Source organism: Nicotiana tomentosiformis, chromosome 1 (assembly GCF_000390325.3).
Source record: "Nicotiana tomentosiformis chromosome 1, ASM39032v3, whole genome shotgun sequence".
Lineage (NCBI taxonomy): Eukaryota > Viridiplantae > Streptophyta > Magnoliopsida > Solanales > Solanaceae > Nicotiana > Nicotiana tomentosiformis.
The window spans coordinates 63776187-63795181 of record NC_090812.1 but is presented as its reverse complement, the minus strand read 5'-3'; positions in this window follow the sequence as shown (position 1 = coordinate 63795181).

Below are 18995 nucleotides of genomic sequence, written 5' to 3'. Positions count from 1 at the left end.
AGAGATGCTATTGTGCCCATGAGGAAGGTACGAGACGGTTCATGGGTATTGAGACAATGTGGTCTCGTGAAGTGGCTCACTAGGGAGGAGTGTTGTTGAGTTTCGTTATGATTCTTGAATGGAGCTACTATTATATCTAAGGCAAGTCAAGAGTTAATTGGAAGAAGTTGGTACAGTTGGTAATGGTTGAATCAGCATGATTTTGGCAATGATCAGTTCCTTCGGTGTGTAAAGTTATACATGTGGTTTTTGGTTATACGTGCGGGCTCGACAACCACCACAACTTGATTGATTTGGGAGGTATTTGATTCAATGGCCTTGTGGTGTAAATAGATTCCGGAAGAGTCATGACGATTTAGATCACGACTTGAGGTTTGTATTTTCTGCGGCATGAAAATTTGAAAGTTGAGGATCAAGAATGCGGTTCAGTGTTGACAAGAATGTCATGAGCTCGGATGAACCAGGAAGAATTTAGATGTTCAGAGTAAGCTGACATTATCCTAGTGTCACCTGGGAATGGTGTTTTGTGGAAGGAGCATTGTGTATTGATTTGCGGGTTTTGGAATTGCTTTACAGATTAGTACGGTTGATGGTATTGAGGTGCAGACTTTGCTACCTGGTACGGAAGGTTGTGGGAGCGTACCCCACAGGGATATTTGTATAAGTGTGACATGTTAGTCACTTGATTGTTAAAGATTGAAACCAAGTATGGAGATTCTGGTACTGTCGCTAATGTGAGAATTTATGCCTGGAAGGCGCTCTAGTCCTTTGGTTCTGAACTGTGGGAGTTTGTTCCGGATTGAGACTAATTGATTATTCGCACATGTGGTGTGGTCCCGTGTAGCTTGTGGTATTGTATAAACAGGATGGCTCTAGAGATGCAGGTCATTTACTGCACCTTAGCCATGCTTAGGTTTTGTAGCCTATAGCGCTATCCGTCTCCCCAGGGTGGTATTTTTGCACTTGGCTTGCTTGTGGTTGATATTCGGTATTTCATAGGTATGAGAATTATGGCTTGATGGGTATTTCATTATTTATTATTATGTGTGGATCGGGTGACACGCCGCCACGAGTACATTATTTGGATCGGGTTACACGCCTCAACAGTGAGATGTTGAGTACGGTTCCCTATATTTATTCCTGTGTATTTGGTTTCTCATTCTCTAAGAAGGGTTCATAGCATCTATTCGGTCATTTTATTCGTTATGCGGGTTGGGTAGTCCTTTTCTAGAGTTCATTTTTCCTTAGGTATCTCATTCGAGTTTGTAGCTTGTTGGCGCTTTGTGGGGGTCATATGAGATTTTTGGTAGTTTCTGAGATGCCTTATTGCCTGCGCAGCTTGTATTGGGTGAGACGAGGTTATTGGACATGAGATCAGTGCGATCGGAGTTATGCAGGATATATTAAAGAGCAAATATTATTATTCAGTTCAGAATAAGGTAATGGTCCTTGTCAGGAGGAAAGACTCCATGATTTGCTGATTCAGCAGGAAGTTATTAGTTTCTACATATCTCTACCGGCGTGGCAGTATTTTGAGAGCTGGAACAAGACTTATATGCGTCATGAGGTGTATTGCGGGCATCAGATTCGTGAAATTCCAGCTATTATATTTGAAGGATTTTATTATAGGCAATCGACTTATGTGGTGATTGATGCGGTGTTCGTATGTTAGAATCAGGTATTGTAGAGAAATTCAGGGTTGGAATTTGGTTCCAAGGCTTATTGACTAAATAAAAGGGAGAATCTCCAGTCTAGCTCGAGCTAATATGCTCAACTGGGTTGTGGTGGCACGAGTAGGTGCACAAGGTGTTGAACAATAATTTTGGGGCAACTCCGGAGCAGTTCTTGGCACGTTCGAGGAAGAACGTATGTTTAAGTGAGGGAGAATATGTCACGACCCAAAATCCACCTAGTCATGATGGCACTTAACCCAACCCGTCAGGTAAGCCAATTAACAACTATCCAATTTCATTAATATATAACTGATTCTAATACACTCCCCAAGTACTGGTAGTACAAATCATGAGCTTCTAAGATTATATTTTACAAAGCTGGTATGAAATAAAAATACATCATCTATTTGAAATATACATAAACAGATTAAAATTCTAAAGCTACCATAAATAAGAGGCAACAATGACTGGAACGCATGTACATCTTCAGATCCAGCCCCCACCATGTACAACAACATCAACATCAAAAACAAAAATCTGCACGCAAGATGTAGAAGTGTAGTATGAGTACAACCGATCCCATGTAATCAATAAGTAACAAACCTAACCTTAGGTTGAAAGTAGTGACGAGCTTTTACCAAGGTTGGTTCCAAAACCAATATCCAGAAAAATCTCATAACAATAAAATTGTGGCAACACAATGAATAACTCAATAATAAAATGCTCAGTTCATTCACAGTTCCGGAAAAATAAATATTTTCTTTTCAAGTATAATAGTAAAACTCAATTCTTTTCACTGAAATCACCAAAATATAAGTATGAAAACTGTGATTTTCCCAAAAATCCTTTCAACAATAACTAAGATGTTTAATTTCCTTTCAAGATAGCCAGTGGAAAATGCATCACTATGCCCATATGCCAATATGTGTGAGAAGTCATCAATGACGTGATACCGTACAACATGAGGAAAATGCATCTCTATGCCTGTATGTCAAATGTGCATGTCAATGCAATGCAACTCAGTGATAAAACCATATGCATACTCTCAGAGTATCATTTCACTCAGTCCTCCCAATCACTCAATCCTCCCAATCGCTCGACACTTGGCACTCGCATTCAATAGGTACCTGCGCTCACTGGGGGTGTGTATAGACTCCGGAGGTGCTCATTCAGCCCAAGCGCTATAATCTGCACGGAAAAACTCACGTGTTATAGTATCAATAGACGTATCTGCATAGACAACTCACGTGCTATAATAAGCCAATCTGGCCTGCTACGGCGTGCAGCCCGATCCCATAATTATCCTCACAATCAGGCCTTCAGCCTCACTTAGTCATCAATCTCTCCGGTCTCTCGGGCTCATAGTGTCAAGAAAATCAGACCAAAAATGATGATATGATGTATTAATGAATAACAATAAAGACTGAGATATGATATGAAATGCCTGAACATGACTGAGTGAGAAATTTACTACTTGAACATATAATTCAACCACAGAAATGACCCCAGTAGGTACCAATAATAATAACATATGTCCAAGCATGCTTTTTAATATATATCTCGGCTAAATTTTCTCTAACATGTGGAGAGTGTTCAGATATCAACATGTTATTCAACTTCACAGTTCTATGGGATTTGACCAAGTCACAATTCCTACTGTGCACGCCCACACGCCCATCACCTAACATGTGCATCACCTTGAAACCAATCACATATCACATAATTCGGGGTTTCATACCCTCAACTCTAAGATTAGAAGAGTTACTTACCTCAAACAAGACGAATCCAATGCCGAGCAAGCTAAACAATGCTCCAGAAATTCCATTCTACGCGTATCAACTTCCATACGGCTCGAATCTAGTAACAACTAATTTGGTTCAGTCAACACAAATTATAGGAATTAATTCCATATCAAAATACTAATTTTTCCACAAAATCTGAAATTACACTCAAAAATTGCCCATGGGTCCCACGACTCGGAACCTGACAAAAGTTACAAAATATGAACCCCCATTCAACCACGAGTCCAACAACACCAAAATTACTCAAATTCAACCACAACTCGGCCTTCAAATCTTCAATTAAAGTCTATGAATTTTTCTACTATTTTCAACCCAAAACACTAATTTGTTGATAAAAACAACAATAGATTCGTGTAATTTAACCAAAACCGAGTTAGAATCACTTATCCCAATCCATATGGTGAAAATCGCCTCAAAAATCGCTTCAATCCGAGCTCTATAGCTCCAAATGTATTAAAATGGCCGAAACCTCAAAATATAGCTTCTGTCCAGGCATTTACTCTTCGCGATCGCAAAGCACAAAATTTTTCAGCCCAAAATTTGCCCTTCGCGATCGCGAAGAACAAACTCCCCAACTCTTCCAATAATCCTCTAGTTTAATGGTCATAACCTTTTGTACAAAACTCTGAATGACAAATGGTTTGACTTTTTAAAAACTAGACATCAAGGGCTACAACTTTCATTTTTAGATCATCTACAAATTCCTTACAGATTGTGAGATATAAGCTTCCAAAGTCGGGTCAGTGCAACAGAGATTTTGTTCTACGCGATCGCGAAAGAGCTTCCGCTATCGCGATTCACAAGGCCCCAAACTGCTGTTTGCTCTTCGCGAACGCGACCGAATGTTTACGATCGCGATGCACACCTCTATAAACAAAAACCATCAATTAAAAATGACCTAGAAATTGTCCGAAACCACCCCGAAACTCTCCTGAGCCCCTCGGGATCTCAATCAAATATACCAACAAGTCCTATAACATCATACGAACGTAGACAAAGCATCAAATCACATCAAACTACGCTAAAATCATGAATCATGCCCCAATTCAAGCTTAATGAAATTAAGAAATTCTAACTTCTACATTCGATGCTGAAACCTATCGAATCAAGTCCGATTGACCACAAATTTGTACATAAGTCATAAATGACATAACGGACCTATTCCAATTTCCAGAATCGGATTCCGACCCCGATATCAAAAAGTAATCCCTCGGTCAAACTTCCCAAAAATTCAACTTTCGTCATTTCAAGCCTAATTCCACTACGGACCTCCAAATAATTTTTCAGACACGCTCCTAAGTCCAATATCACCATACAGAGCTATCTAGATCATCAAAATTCAAATCCGAGGTCGTTTACACATAAGTCCACAGCCGGTCAACTTTTCTAACTTAAATTTTCAATTGTGAGACTAAGTGCCTCATTTTACTCTGAATTCCTTTCGGACCCGAATCAACTAACCCGGTAAGTCATAAAATAACTATAAAGCATAAATTGAGCAGTAAATGGGGGAACGAGGCTGTAATACTCAAATTGATCGGTCGGGTCGTTACATTCTCCCCCATTTAAACATACGTTCATCCTCGAACGTGCCAAGAGTTGTTCTTAACCTTCAAATCTCTATTCCACCTTACCACGCACATACCCGGGGGTGATCTCACGTCACCCTATTTTATATAGGCTTGACCACACAACATAACTGAAAATCATTAATTTAACCTTAGCCCAAAAACCTTGGAGCCAAATTTCTAACATCCATAATTCTTTTCAAGACCCGAATCTCACATCTACACACTGTATAAGCTAGAACAAGCTGTATCCAGCCATAACCATAATCCCAGATATAATCACATAACATACTACACAACTCACATACTCGTAGTACCATTTCTGATCACAGTAACTACTCAAAACCAACCAAGTACTAGTATAAAACCCCGCATTCAACAGAGCCTCATTCCAAAACCTTCGTACACTGCCAAAGATGAAAGAAACAATCAAAAACTCATAACCACTCATCAGATCAACTAGCCATAGAGCTCTCTCGCCCCAACCAGAACCATAATCCTCTCCTAAGCCGTCTTTCAATACTATCCTCCCGAATATACCATAATCAAGCCCGATAGTACCCATTCTAAGTCCAATGACCTTATATTATTAAACACAACTATCCCGCGGACACGGCACATCAATATAACTCAAGCCACAACTGCGCAATCTGTGTACCCAAATATGGGAGATGTCTCAAGGAAGAGAACCGTATTGAAAGTTCAACAAGCACCACCACAACCGCAATGTTACAACCAACTCCTCAAATTTCGTGAAGAGGATAACCGTTGGTGCATGTGCATGGCTGTAGAGGAAGGAAATTAATGAATCAAATAAATTATCATAGAAATAGAATTCCCACACATGGCACGGACAACTCACGTGCCAATAATATAAATCGCATGGCATGGTCACAGGCTTTCTGTCCCAGCATATCATACAGGAGCAATTATACAAGTACACATGTATATGATAATGAAATAAGATTCTCATGCTCCTAGACTGGTATAAATAACACGTCATAGTGTAAGCATGTGCAAAATCTGGTATCACGCTTCAAATTGGGAAGTTAACTCAGAAATAGTAATTGCCCTATTTATTTAGGGAATTAGCCTCTTTTTAACCTCAAACGTAGCCCAGATAGTTCTCAAAAAGGTACGAATACAAGAAACGTTATAACTCTATGCTGAACAGTCAACTCTAGGCATATTATAGCCTAAGCATTGTTCCGAGTATGTATACTTGCCCCGATGCCCGCACATAGGCTCAAACCATACATATATGCACACTTATAGCGCGTAGCTATAACGCCACTAGTGCCTCCACTGTGTTTTAAATAAAATAGTCACCTCAAATAGGTCTCAACCCCAAAACAATATGCTTCTGAGAACTCCCAGACTCCAATTTCATAGAACATATGAATCACCGAAACTGGTCCTAACTCCAACACTCGAATGACTAACACATCTTTCATGCACAATCTTCCCACTAGGAATACCTTAAAATTCTTTCGTGCCATATAACAATAATTTGAATATCAATAGTCTATCAACCAGGTGAGTACCGCAATACCGATGAACATCTGTAAGTCAAAACACAACGCCCCTTCTGAAATGTGCATCCTTCTCATGAATTACAGAGCAGTTATAACATTCGTCTAAATATCTTGAACTGACCATGTTGTCCAAAATTCGTGACCTTCTCTTCAAGACTGAACTATCACCTTGTACAGGTAAATCTTGACCCCACACAACACATAACATCTATCATGCCATCATATGAAGAACACAAGCATTCTCATTATCAATGGTAGATAACCACCAAATTACATACCCGGTCAGTTAGAAACCTTCTTCTTGCTTCCTTCCAGGAGGAAATCACAATACACAATACATTTCCCACACCAGTAGAAAATATCTGGTTCAAACCATGGTAGAAACCATCAAGAACTCTTTAAAATTCATTTGCGCCTAATCAAACTATCAGAACAAAAGTCTTCTGACCCGACCAAGCCACACAGGTCACCAAATCTAAGAATATTGCCACCAAAACATCTGTAAAGCGTCACCACATCATAGGTGCCCAAAGATCTGATCATACCATTACCAAACTGGTTCATCCTACTACCTAGTCGTCCTATTTTCTCCGAGTTTCTTCTGAATTACCCTCAAGTTGAAATTTCTCCTTGTCATAACTCCACGATTCTTACCCAAAGCTCACTACAAGACATCCTAACATACAACTACACTGTCATAAGGCCCGTAAGCCATTGTATTCTTCTTAAGCACCACAACGTACCACAACCAAGACACTCACTCTGAAGGACCTTATGTGAAATAAAAATTGTTTCTCATTCCTTTCTTATATTGAAATGTAGAATCCATAGTCATACATAATTACCGCAAGTTCCGACACCATCCAACTTAAATCTCAGATTTTAGCCATAAACAAATCTGCCAAAAATTCTCAATTGCTACATATTAATCTTGAATCCATTAGAACTTTGTCAAGAGTCATCCACTCTGCTCAAATATCAATTGCACCACCCAAACGGGCTGAAAGACACATGCCCCATTAGCACAACAACACCCAAAGAAGTACCCCTGCCTTAACACCACCAATCAAATTCATACTCCGTGCGTACTACATTCTTCAAAAATAACAACTCACTCATTTCATGATTTTCATATATTCATAAGTGCAATATAACTCGTATCCAGAAATTCCAGTACTTGGGTCATCCTCAATCTCAACCTCTGCAAGTCAAAACTAATCCACAAGTATGCCTCAGACCAAAATAAAAATTAAACATATAACCATGAATTGAATTGTCAATAGAAGCCCCCCTCCCCCCCCCCCCCGCGCGCTTGGCTCAAAGCCATAGATTAAAACACTCGATAACTAACAATACCCATACTCTATTACTGCCATAATACCGCAATCAGTTCAACGAAAATTCTTCTCAAGTTCATGCAATGCCAACCATAAGAATACCTCAATCATCCGCTAAACTCGCATTCATTCTCTTAACACTCAACTCACTTTCTCATCAAGATTCAAATTCAAATCTCACCACCTATGCCCCACTGGCAGAAAAGAAACCCTTCACTCACATTACAAGGAACAAACCTATGTAGATTACTCTCCAGAAGATAACCCACCTCCTTAGCCTCAAATTGGCATCTTGTTAACCAGACATGAGAATTTAATTTGTCCCAAAATTTAACAATATGAAAGATCCTTCAAAACATTCATACTCGAGACTCTACGTCACCTCAAAACAAAAATCAAGCACCTAATCGACTTTCCTTTACATTTCACAAAAACACTTCTTGTCAAATTCAAATCATCTTAACGCATCCTACAGTTATATCGTACTCATCACAAGGCCATTACACCACTCATCTAGCCACAAAATCCACTCGTAGGGTCACTACCGGACATATGAGTCCAAATGTACAAATTATAACTGAAGCTACCGAGCTTCAACTGCAGTCTAACCATGGCCTCAGGTCCTCCAAATGACCCATCACCAAAACACAGAATACACATCTTGAACCTCGTTCATAGAATCATAAACTGGTGATGTACAACTGATACAGAGCGCTCATGTGCGCATACGAATGTGTGGAAGGAATTCAAAGAGTTATGTCTCAAGTTGTATCAATTTCGCACGATAAGGAAAGAATTATGGGAAGTATATATCCTAATTTCCATGTAGCCTCTCGAAGATAGGTATGGACGTCATCATACCGATCCGCAAGACTCTACTAGACACTTGCTCATGACTTGTAGGACCTATGAACATAGAGCTTTGATACCAACTTGTCATGACCCAAAATCCACCTAGTCGTGATGGCACCTAACCCAACCTGTCAGGAAGCCAATTAACAACTATTCAATTTCCTTAATATATAACTGACTCTAATACACTCCCCAAGGACTGGTAATACAAATCATGAGCTTCTAAAATTAGAATTTACAAAGCTGGTATGATATATAAATACATTATCTATTTGACATATAAGTCTCACGAGTCACGAGCAAGCTTAGTAGAGTCTGAAAGAGCGGTACAGAGACGTCTGTACATATCTTTCAGAGGCTATAAAGTTTAGGAACAATATCACTTCTTCCTTATTCTGTTATGCGATTTTATTCTATCATCGATGATTGAACCATTCTATTCTTATTCTCTTGTAGATGGTGAGAACACATAATACATCTACCGACGGACAGGGACCAAAGCCCCTGGTGGCAACTATGACCAGGGGTAGAGGTCGAGGCCGAGGTCAAGCTAGAAGCCGAGGCAGAGGTAGAGCTCAGTATAGAGCTTGAGCAGCAGAACCTGTTGTAGAACCTCAAGTGGATCTTTAGGAGGATGTTCCAGTTCATACTGTACTGGTTGGACCAGTTCAAGTTCTGGAAGGATTCATAGCTACTCTAGTGCTTCAGGATGCTCTAGTTCGCTTGGTGAGTCTTATGGTGAGCGTGGATCAGAATGGTACATTTTCAGTGGCACCAGCCATCTCACATGATGGGGGAGGAGCACAGACTCCTACTACTCCCACTCCGGAGCAGATGGCTCCCTAGTATCAGGCTCCAGCAGCCCCACCAGTTGGGGTAGTTCAGCCAGTTATTGCAGCACATGCCGGTGATAGGCCCGCAATGTCTTCTAAGGCCTTATTGAGACTGGATAAGTTTACTAAGTTCTTTCCAGTTCACTTCAGTGGTACACCATCTGAGGACCCACATGATTAACTTGACCGCTGCCACGAGGTATTGCGGAATATGGGTATAGTTGAGACCCGTATTATGGATTTATCCCATCATACTCTCCTTTTACTTCCAACTGAGGGAGAAATAGTGAGGAGGTTTATTTAAGGACTTACTCACCATATTAGGCTTCAGATGGCCAAGGAGACCGGAACTGAGATTTCCTTTCAGGCGGCTGCTAATGTTGCGAGGAGGATCAAGATGGTTCTTGCATATCAGAGAGGGAATGGGTCTGATAAGATGCCTCATTAGTTCGGTGGGTTCAGTGAAGCCTCGTCTAGAGGAAGGGGTAATTTGGTAGTAGCCATCTTCCCAAGCCATTATTCAGCACTTCAGGCATCTCAAAGTGCTTCAGGGAGTCACGGTCCTTTTATGCCTTACTCTAGGAAGCAAGCATTTAGTGCACATTCAGCTCCTATCAGTGCACCACCACTCCATAGTTACTACATCAGTTATCCATCCCGTTCGGGTCAGCTTCATCTTCAGCAGCCATGGCAGCAGGATAAGTGTTATAAGTGTGGGAACATTGGTCACATCAGGAGGAATTGCCCTAGGTTGTCGAGTAACAGATATCGGCAGGATTCTTATGCCATCATACCAGCATCAGTTGCTTCACCGCCTGCTTAGCTAGCTAGAGGAAGGGATCATGCGGCTAGAGGTGGAAGTCAGGATATTAAAGGTGGAGGTCAGGCCATTAGAGGTGGACGCCAGCCAGTTAGAGGCCATCCCAGAGATCCAGTTCAGAGTGGTGGGGCCCAGCCTCGATTTTATGTTTTTCCAGCTAGGCCTGAGGCCGAGTCATCCGATGCCGTGATCACAGGTATTGTTCCAGTTTGCCATTGAGATGCTTCAGTTTTATTTGATCTAGGATCTACTTATTCCTATGTGTCCTCCTACTTTGAGTGTTCCTGTTTGTTGGTCCACGCCGGTAAGGGATTCTATCAATGTAGATCATGTTTATCGTTCATGTGTGGTTACTATTGGGAGTCTTGAGACTAGCGTGGATCTTCTACTTCTTGACATGGTAGATTTTGATTTTATCTTGGGTATGGATTGGCTCTCACCTTATCAGGCTATATTGGATTGTCACGCCAAAACGGTGACCCTAGCCATGCCGGGGTTACCTCGAATAGAGTGTAAAGGGACTCTTAGCCATTCTACCAGTAGGGTTATTTCATATATGAATGCTCAGCCTATGGTTGAGAAGGGGTGTCTAGCCTATTTGGCTTATATTCGCGATCGTAGTGCGTATGTTCCTTCTATGGACTCAGTTCTAGTTGTCTGTGAGTTTCCAGAAGTATTTCCTGTAGATTTGCTGGGGATTCCACCCGACAGAGATATAGACTTTTGTATTGATTTGACTCCGGGCACTCAGCCCATTTCTATTCCACCATACCGTATGACCCCGTCGAAATTGAAAGAATTGAACGAGCTATTACATGACTTGCTTGATCAGGGATTCATTAGACCCAGCGTCTGGCCTTGGGGTGCACCAATACTATTTATAAAGAAGAAAGATGGCTCTATGTGGATGTGTATAGATTATCGGCAATTGAATAAGGCCACTATCAAAAACAAATATTTGTTGCCAATAATTGATGACTTATTCGATCAGCTTCAGGGTGCCAAGGTATTTTTGAAGATCGATTTGAGGTCTGGTTACCATCAATTGAAGATTAGGGCATCTGATGTCCATAAGATAGCTTTTTGGACTCGGTATGGGCTTTACGAATCCCTAGTGATGTCATTTGGGCTGACAAATGCCCCAGCAATATTTATGGATTTGATGAATTGGGTGTTCAAGCGTTATCTGGATTCATTTGTGGTTGTAATCATTGATGAAATCTTGATTTACTCCAGCAGTCGAGAGGAGCATGAGCAACATCTTCGGATTGTGCTTCAGACTTTGAAGAATAATCAGTTATATGCCAAATTTTCAAAGTGTGAATTTTGGTTAGACTCAGTTGCCTTTTTGGGGCATGTTGTATCGGTAGAAGGCATAAAAGTGGATCCTAAGAAGATTGAGGTAGTTTAGAATTGGCCTAGACCTACTTCAGCTACAAAGATACGGAGTTTTCTGGGTTTGGCAGGTTATTATCGGCGGTTCATGGAAGGGTTTTCGTCTATAGCAAGCCCATTGACCAAATTGACCTAGAAGGGTGCCCCATTCAGATGGTCAGACGAGTGTGAGTTGAGATTTCAGAAGCTTAAGACCACTTTGACTACAACGCCAGTGTTGGTATTACCTACAGGTTCAGGATCGTATATGGTGTATTGTGATGCATCTCGCATTGGGCTTGGTGCAATATTGATGCAACATGGCAGAGTTATTGCATATGTGTCGCGGCAGTTGAAAATACACGAGAAGAATTATCATGTTCATGATTTCGAATTGGCAGCCATTGTCCATGCCTTGAAGATTTGGAGGCATTACCTTTACGGTGTCTCGTGTGAGTATTCACTGATAATTGTAGGCTACATTATCTGTTCAGGCAAAAAGATCTCAATTTGAGGCAGAGAAGATGGTTAGAGTTGTTGAAAGACTGTGATATCACCATTTTGTATCACCCCAGAAATGCCAATGTGGTGGTCGATGCTTTAAGTAGAAAGGCTATGAGTATGGGCAGTCTTGCGTATATTCCGGTTGGTGAGAAACCGTTAGCTGCAGATGTTCATACTTTGGCTAATCGGTTCGTGAGGTTAGATGTTTCAGAGCCCAGCCGGGTTCTAGCTTGCACAGTCGCTCAGTCTTCTTTATATGAGCGCATCAGAGAGCTGCAGTACGATGATCCTCATTTACTTGTCCTTAAGGACATGGTACGACACGGTGGTGCCAAATAGGATGTTGTGGGGGAAGATGGAGTTCTGCGGATGCAGGGTCGTATTTGTGTGCCTAATGTGGATGGGCTTCATGAACTAATGATGGAGGAGGCCCACGGTTCCCGGTATTCTATTCATCCAGGTGCCGCCATAATGTATCAACATTTGTGGCAACATTATTGGTGGAGGAGAATGAAGAAGGATATATTTGCGTATGTAGCTCTGTGTTTAAATTGCCAGCAAGTCAAATACGAGCATCAAAGACCCGGTGGTTTACTTCAGAAGTTGAAAATTCCTGAGTGGAAGTGAAAGCGTATCACTATGGATTTTGTTGTTGGGCTTCCACGAACTCAGAGAAAGTTCGACGCTGTATGAGTCATTGTGGATAGTGTCACGACCCAAAATCCTTAAAAGGTCATGATGGTACCGGACACTACTGTCAGGCAAGCCAACACCAATTCATAGTTATTCTCCTAAATTAAATAGTAGAAGACAGAGCTTAAAAAATACGTAATAATATATTTAAAAGAATTTCCAATACAGTGAAACCCATAATCATCCCAAAACCCGATGTCACAAGTGCATGAGCATTTTCTAAGAATGTAAAATAAAATAAAACAGTTGTCCGGAATACAATTGGACATGAAAAATGTCAGTACTCTGAAGGAGACTCTGTTGGCTGCGGAACGCCGTATCGAATGCAGCTCACCTAAGTCCCCGCAATGCCGCTAAACATATGTTTTATCAAGGTACAATAAACATAAATCAATAACAATATCAACAAGGCATGATGTGAGCCTACAACTACCCGGACGTAGGCATAACTAGTACATACGTACGAACTCTCGTTACCTGGTGCATACGTTGCCCCCACAAATAGAAACACACAATAATTTAGTTCACCTATGGGGTTAATTCCCCCTTACAAGGTTAGAAAGGAGACTTACCTCGCTGCGAAGTTCCATAACCGGATCCCAAGCCTTCCCAATAACTCGAACCGATGCTCAATGCCCCAAAACTAGTAAATAAATGTGCAAATACATGAATATATACTCTAATACTACTTATAATCCAATTTCTAACAAATTCAAATTTTGTTCTAAAAGGCGATAAAAATCACCCTCGGGCCCACGTGCCCGGATTCTAAAAATTTTCGAAGATAATCATTACCCATAAATTTTCGAAGATAATCATTACCCAAAATTCTTCGCGCCTGCGATAAATCCTTCACGCCCGCGGCTTCGCACCCATGTCAAAATTCTTCGCGCATGCGGCTTCAAACCCGCGACCCTTTTACCGCAGGTGCGATCACACCAGATAATAGCTGCCTCAACTTTTCTTAAAATTCCAAATTCGATCCGTTAACCACTTAGAATCCACCCGGGGCCCTCGGGACCTTAACCAATTATACCAACACATCCCAAAACACATTAAGAACTTAGTCGAGCCTTCAAGTAACATTAAGCAACGTCGAATTCATGAATCGCACCTCATTCCAAGCCTAATTAACTATAGAATTTCATACTTCTACATTCGATGCCGAAACCTATCAAACCACATCCGATTGACCTCAAATTTTGCACACAAGACATCTTTGATATTACGAACCTACTCCAACTTCCAGAATCAAAGTCCAACCCCGATATCAAAAAGTCCACATCCGTTCAAACTTCTCAAAACTATCCAATTTTCCAACTTCGCCAAAAATGACCTACGGACCTCCAAATCCACTTTTAGATGCGCTCCCAATACCGGAATCACCATACAGAGCTTTTGCCAGACTTGGAATCCCAAACGGACATTGATAACATTGAAGTGCACTTCAAATCAAATTAATGAAATTCTTCCAAAATACAAACTTCCGCAAAAGGTGCCGAAACGCTCGCAGGGTATCCAAAACCCGATTCGAACATACGCCCAAGTGTGAAATCATCATATGAACCTGCTGGAACCTTCAAAACCTGATTTCGAGGCCATTTACTCTAAAATCCAATCTTAGTCAATTATTCCAACTTTAAGCTTTTGAAATGAGAATTTTCTTCCTAATTCAATGCTGAACTTCCCGAAATTCAATCCCAACCACACGTACAAGTCACAATACCTGAAGTAAAGCTGCTCTCAAAATGACTGGTCAGGTCGTTATAGACAGGTTGACCAAGTCAGCACATTTCATTCTAGTGGCAAATACCTATTCCTCAGAGCGGTTAGCTGAAATTTACATTTGTGAGATTGTCTGCCTTCATGGTGTGCCTGTGTCTATTATTTTAGATCAAGGTACACAGTTTACCTGACATTTTTGGAGGGCTGTACAACGTGAGTTAGGAACGCGGGTTGAGTTGAGTACATGATTTCATCCACAGACAGACGGACAGTCAGAACGCACTATTCAGATATTGGAAGATATGCTTCACGCATATGTTATAGACTTAGGAGTTTCTTGGGATCATTTCTTGCCACTTGCGGAGTATGCCTATAATAACAGTTACCAATCGAGCATTCAGATGGCTCCATCTGAAGCATTATATGGGAGGCGATGTCGCTCGCCAGTTTGTTAGTTCGAACCGGGAGAGGCTCGGTTGGACTACTTCAAGTTCAAGAAGGATCCATAGCTGCTCCAGTGCTTCAGGATACTCTAGTTCGTTTGGTGAGTCTTATGGTAGGCCTGGCTCAGAATGATACATTTCTAGTGGCACCAGCCGTATCACAGACTAGGGGAGGAGCAAAAACTCCCACTACTCCTGCTTTAGAACAGATGGCTCCCTAGTATCAGGCTCCAGTAGCCCCGCCATTTTGGGTAGTTCATCCTGTTATTGCGGCACAGGCCGGTGATAGGCCCACCATGTCTTCTGAGGTATTATTAAGACTGGATAAGTTTACTGAGTTTTTTCCAGTTCACTTCAGTGGTACACCTTATGCGGACCCACATGATTATCTTGACCGCTGCCATGAGGTATTGCGAAACATGGGTATAGTTGAGACCAATGGGGTCGATTTTACTGTATTTCAAGTTGACGGGTTACGCCAAGAGGTGGTGGAGAGATTATACGTTGACCAGATCAGTTGGACCACCTGCATTGACCTGGGAGCAGCTCTCACGACTAATTCTAGAGAAGTTTCTTCCTATCACATTGAGAGAGGATTTTCGAAGGCAATTTGAGCGTCTATAGCAGGGCAGTATGACTGTTACTCAGTACGAGACCCGTTTTGTGGATTAATCCCGTCATGCTCTCCTTTTATTTCCTACTGATAGAGAGAGAGTGAGGAGGTTTATTGAGGGACTTACTCAACATATCAGGCTTCAGATGGCCAGGAGACCAGAAATGAGACTTCCTTTAAGGCGGCTGCTAATGTTGCGAGGAGGATCGAGATGGTTATTACACAAGAGAGAGAGCAGGGGTCTGATAAGAGGCCTCTTCAGTTCTGTGGGTTCAGTGGTGCCTCGCTTAGAGGCAGGGAAAATTTTCGTAGGGTTCATCCTCTCAGGACATTTCATTCATCTATTCAGGCATCTCACGGTGCTTCAGAGAGTGATGGTCCTATTATGCCTTACTCTGGGCAGCCAGCATTTAGTGAACATTCAGCTTCTATCAGTGCACCACCACTCCAGAGTCACTACAATGGTTATCTGGCCCGTTCGGGTAAGCTTCTACTTCAGCAGCCATGGTAGCAGGATGGGTGTTATGAGTGTGGGAACAATTGTCACATCAGGAGGTATTGCCTTAGTTTGTCGAGTAACAAATCTCGGCATGATTCTCGTGCCATCATACCGGCACCGGTTGCTTCACCGTATGCTTAACCAGCTTGAGGTAGGGGTCAGGCATCTAGAGGTTGAAGTCAGGCCATTAGAGGTAAAGTCCAGGCCGTTAGAGGTGGAGGCCAGCCAGTTAGAGGCCTGAGGCAGATTCATCTGATGCCGTGATCACAGGTATTGTTCCAGTTTTCCATTGAGATGCTTTAGTTTTATTTGATCCCAATCTACTTATTCCTATGTGTCCTCCTACTTTGCTTTATATTTGGTCGTGCCTCGTGATTCTTTGAGTGCTCCTGTTTGCATGTCCACACTGGTAGGGGATTCTATCATTGTAGATTATGTCTATCATTTGTGTGTGGTTACTATTGGGAGTCTTGAGACTAGTATGGATCTTCTACTTCTTGACATGGTAGATTTTGATGTCATCTTGGGTATGGATTGTCTCTCACCTTATCATGCTATATTGCATTGTCACGCCAAAACGGTGACCCTAGCCATGTTGGGTTACCTCGAATAGTGTGTAAAGGGACTCTTGGCCATTCTACCAGCAGGGTTATTTATTATATGAAGGCTCAGCCTATGGTCGAGAAAGGGTGTCTAACCTATTTGGCTTATATTCGTGATCCTAGTGTGTATGTTCCTTCTATGGACTCGGTTCCAGTTGTCTGTGAGTTTCAAGAAGTATTTCCTGCAAAATTGCCGGGGATGCCACCCGACAGAGATATAGACTTCTGTTTTGATTTAGCTTTGGGCACTCAGCCTATTTTTATTCCACCATATCGTATGGCCCCACCAGAATTAAAAGAATTGAAGGAGAATTACAAGACTTACTTGATCAGGGATTCATTAGACCGAGTGTCTCGCCCTAGGGTGCACTAGTACTATTTGTAAAGAAGAAAGATGGCTCTATTAGGATGTGTATAGATTATCGACAATTGAATAAGGCCACTATCAAAAACAAATATCTGTTGCCAAAAATTGATGACTTATTCGATCATCTTCAGGGTGCCAATGTATTATAGAAGATCTATTTGAGGTCTGGTTACCATCAGTTGAAATTAGGGCATCTGATGTCCCTAAGACGGCTTTTTGGACTCGGTATGGGCATTACGAATTCCTAGTGATGTCATTTAGGCTGACAAATGCCCCAGCAACATTTATGGATTTGATGAATCGGGTGTTCAAGCCCTATCTGGATTCATTTGTGGTTGTATTCATTGATGACATCTTGATTTACTCCAGTAGTCAAGAGGAGCATGAGCAACATCTTTAGATTGTGCTTCAAACTTTGAAGAATAGTCAGTTATTTGCCAAATTTTCAAAATGTGAATTTTGGTTAGACTCAGTTGCCATTTTAGGGCATGTTGTATTGGCAGAAGGCAAAAAAGTGGATCCTAAGAAGATTGAGGTAGTTTATAATTGGCCTAGACCTATTATGCTACAGAGATACAGAGTTTTTAGGGTTTGAGAGGTTATTATCGCCGGTTAGTTGAAGGGTTTTCATCTATAGCAAGCCCATTGACCAAATTGACCTAGAAGGGTTCCCCATTCAGATGGTCAGATGAGTGTGAGTTGAGCTTTCAGAAGCTCAAGACCACTTTGACTGTGGCGCCAGTGTTGGTATTACCCACAGGTTCAGGATCGTATATGGTGTATTGTGATGCATCTTTCATTGGGCTTGATGCAGTATTGATGCAAGATGGCAGGGTGATTGCATATATGTCACGGCAGTTGAAAGTACACGAGAAGAATTATCCTGTTCATGACTTAGAATTGGCAGCCATTGTCCATACACTGAAGATTTGTAGGCATTACCATTACGGTGTATCGTGTGAGTTATTTACTGATCATCGTAGCCTACAGTATCTGGTTAGGCAAAAAGATCTCCATTTGAGGTAGAGAAGATGGTTGGAGTTATTTAAAGACAATGATATCACCATTTTGTATCACCCCAAAAAGGCCAATATGGTGGCCGATGCTTTGAGTAGAAAGGCTGTGAGTATGGGCAGTCTTGCTTATATTCCGGTTGGTGTGAAACCGTTAGTTGCAGATGTTCATACTTTGGCTAATCAGTTCATGAGGTTAGATATTTCAAAGCCCAGTCGGGTTCTAGCTTGCACAGTCGCTCGGTCTTCTTTTTATGAGTGCATCAGAGAGCGGCAGTATAAAGATACTCATTTACTCATCCTTAAGGACACGGTACGATACAGTGGTGCCAAACAAGTTGTAGTGGGGGAAGATGGAGTTCTGCGGATGCAGGGTCGTATTTGTGTGCCTAATGTGGATGGGCTTCGTGAGCTAATTCTTGAGGAGGCCCAGAGTTCACAATATTCTATTCATCCAGGTGCCGCTAAAATGTATCAAGATTTGTGGCAACATTATTGGTGGAGGAGAATGAAGAAGGATATAGTTGGGTATGTAGCTCGGTGTTTAAATTATCAGCAAGTCAAGTACGAGCATCAAAAACCTGGTGGTTTACTTCGGAAGTTGCAAATTCCTGAGTGGAAGTGGGAGCGTATCACTATGGATTTTGTTGTTGGACTACCGCGGACTCAGAGAAAGTTCGACGCGGTATGGGTCATTGTGGACAGGTTGACCAAGTCAGCACATTTCATTCCAGTGGCAAAT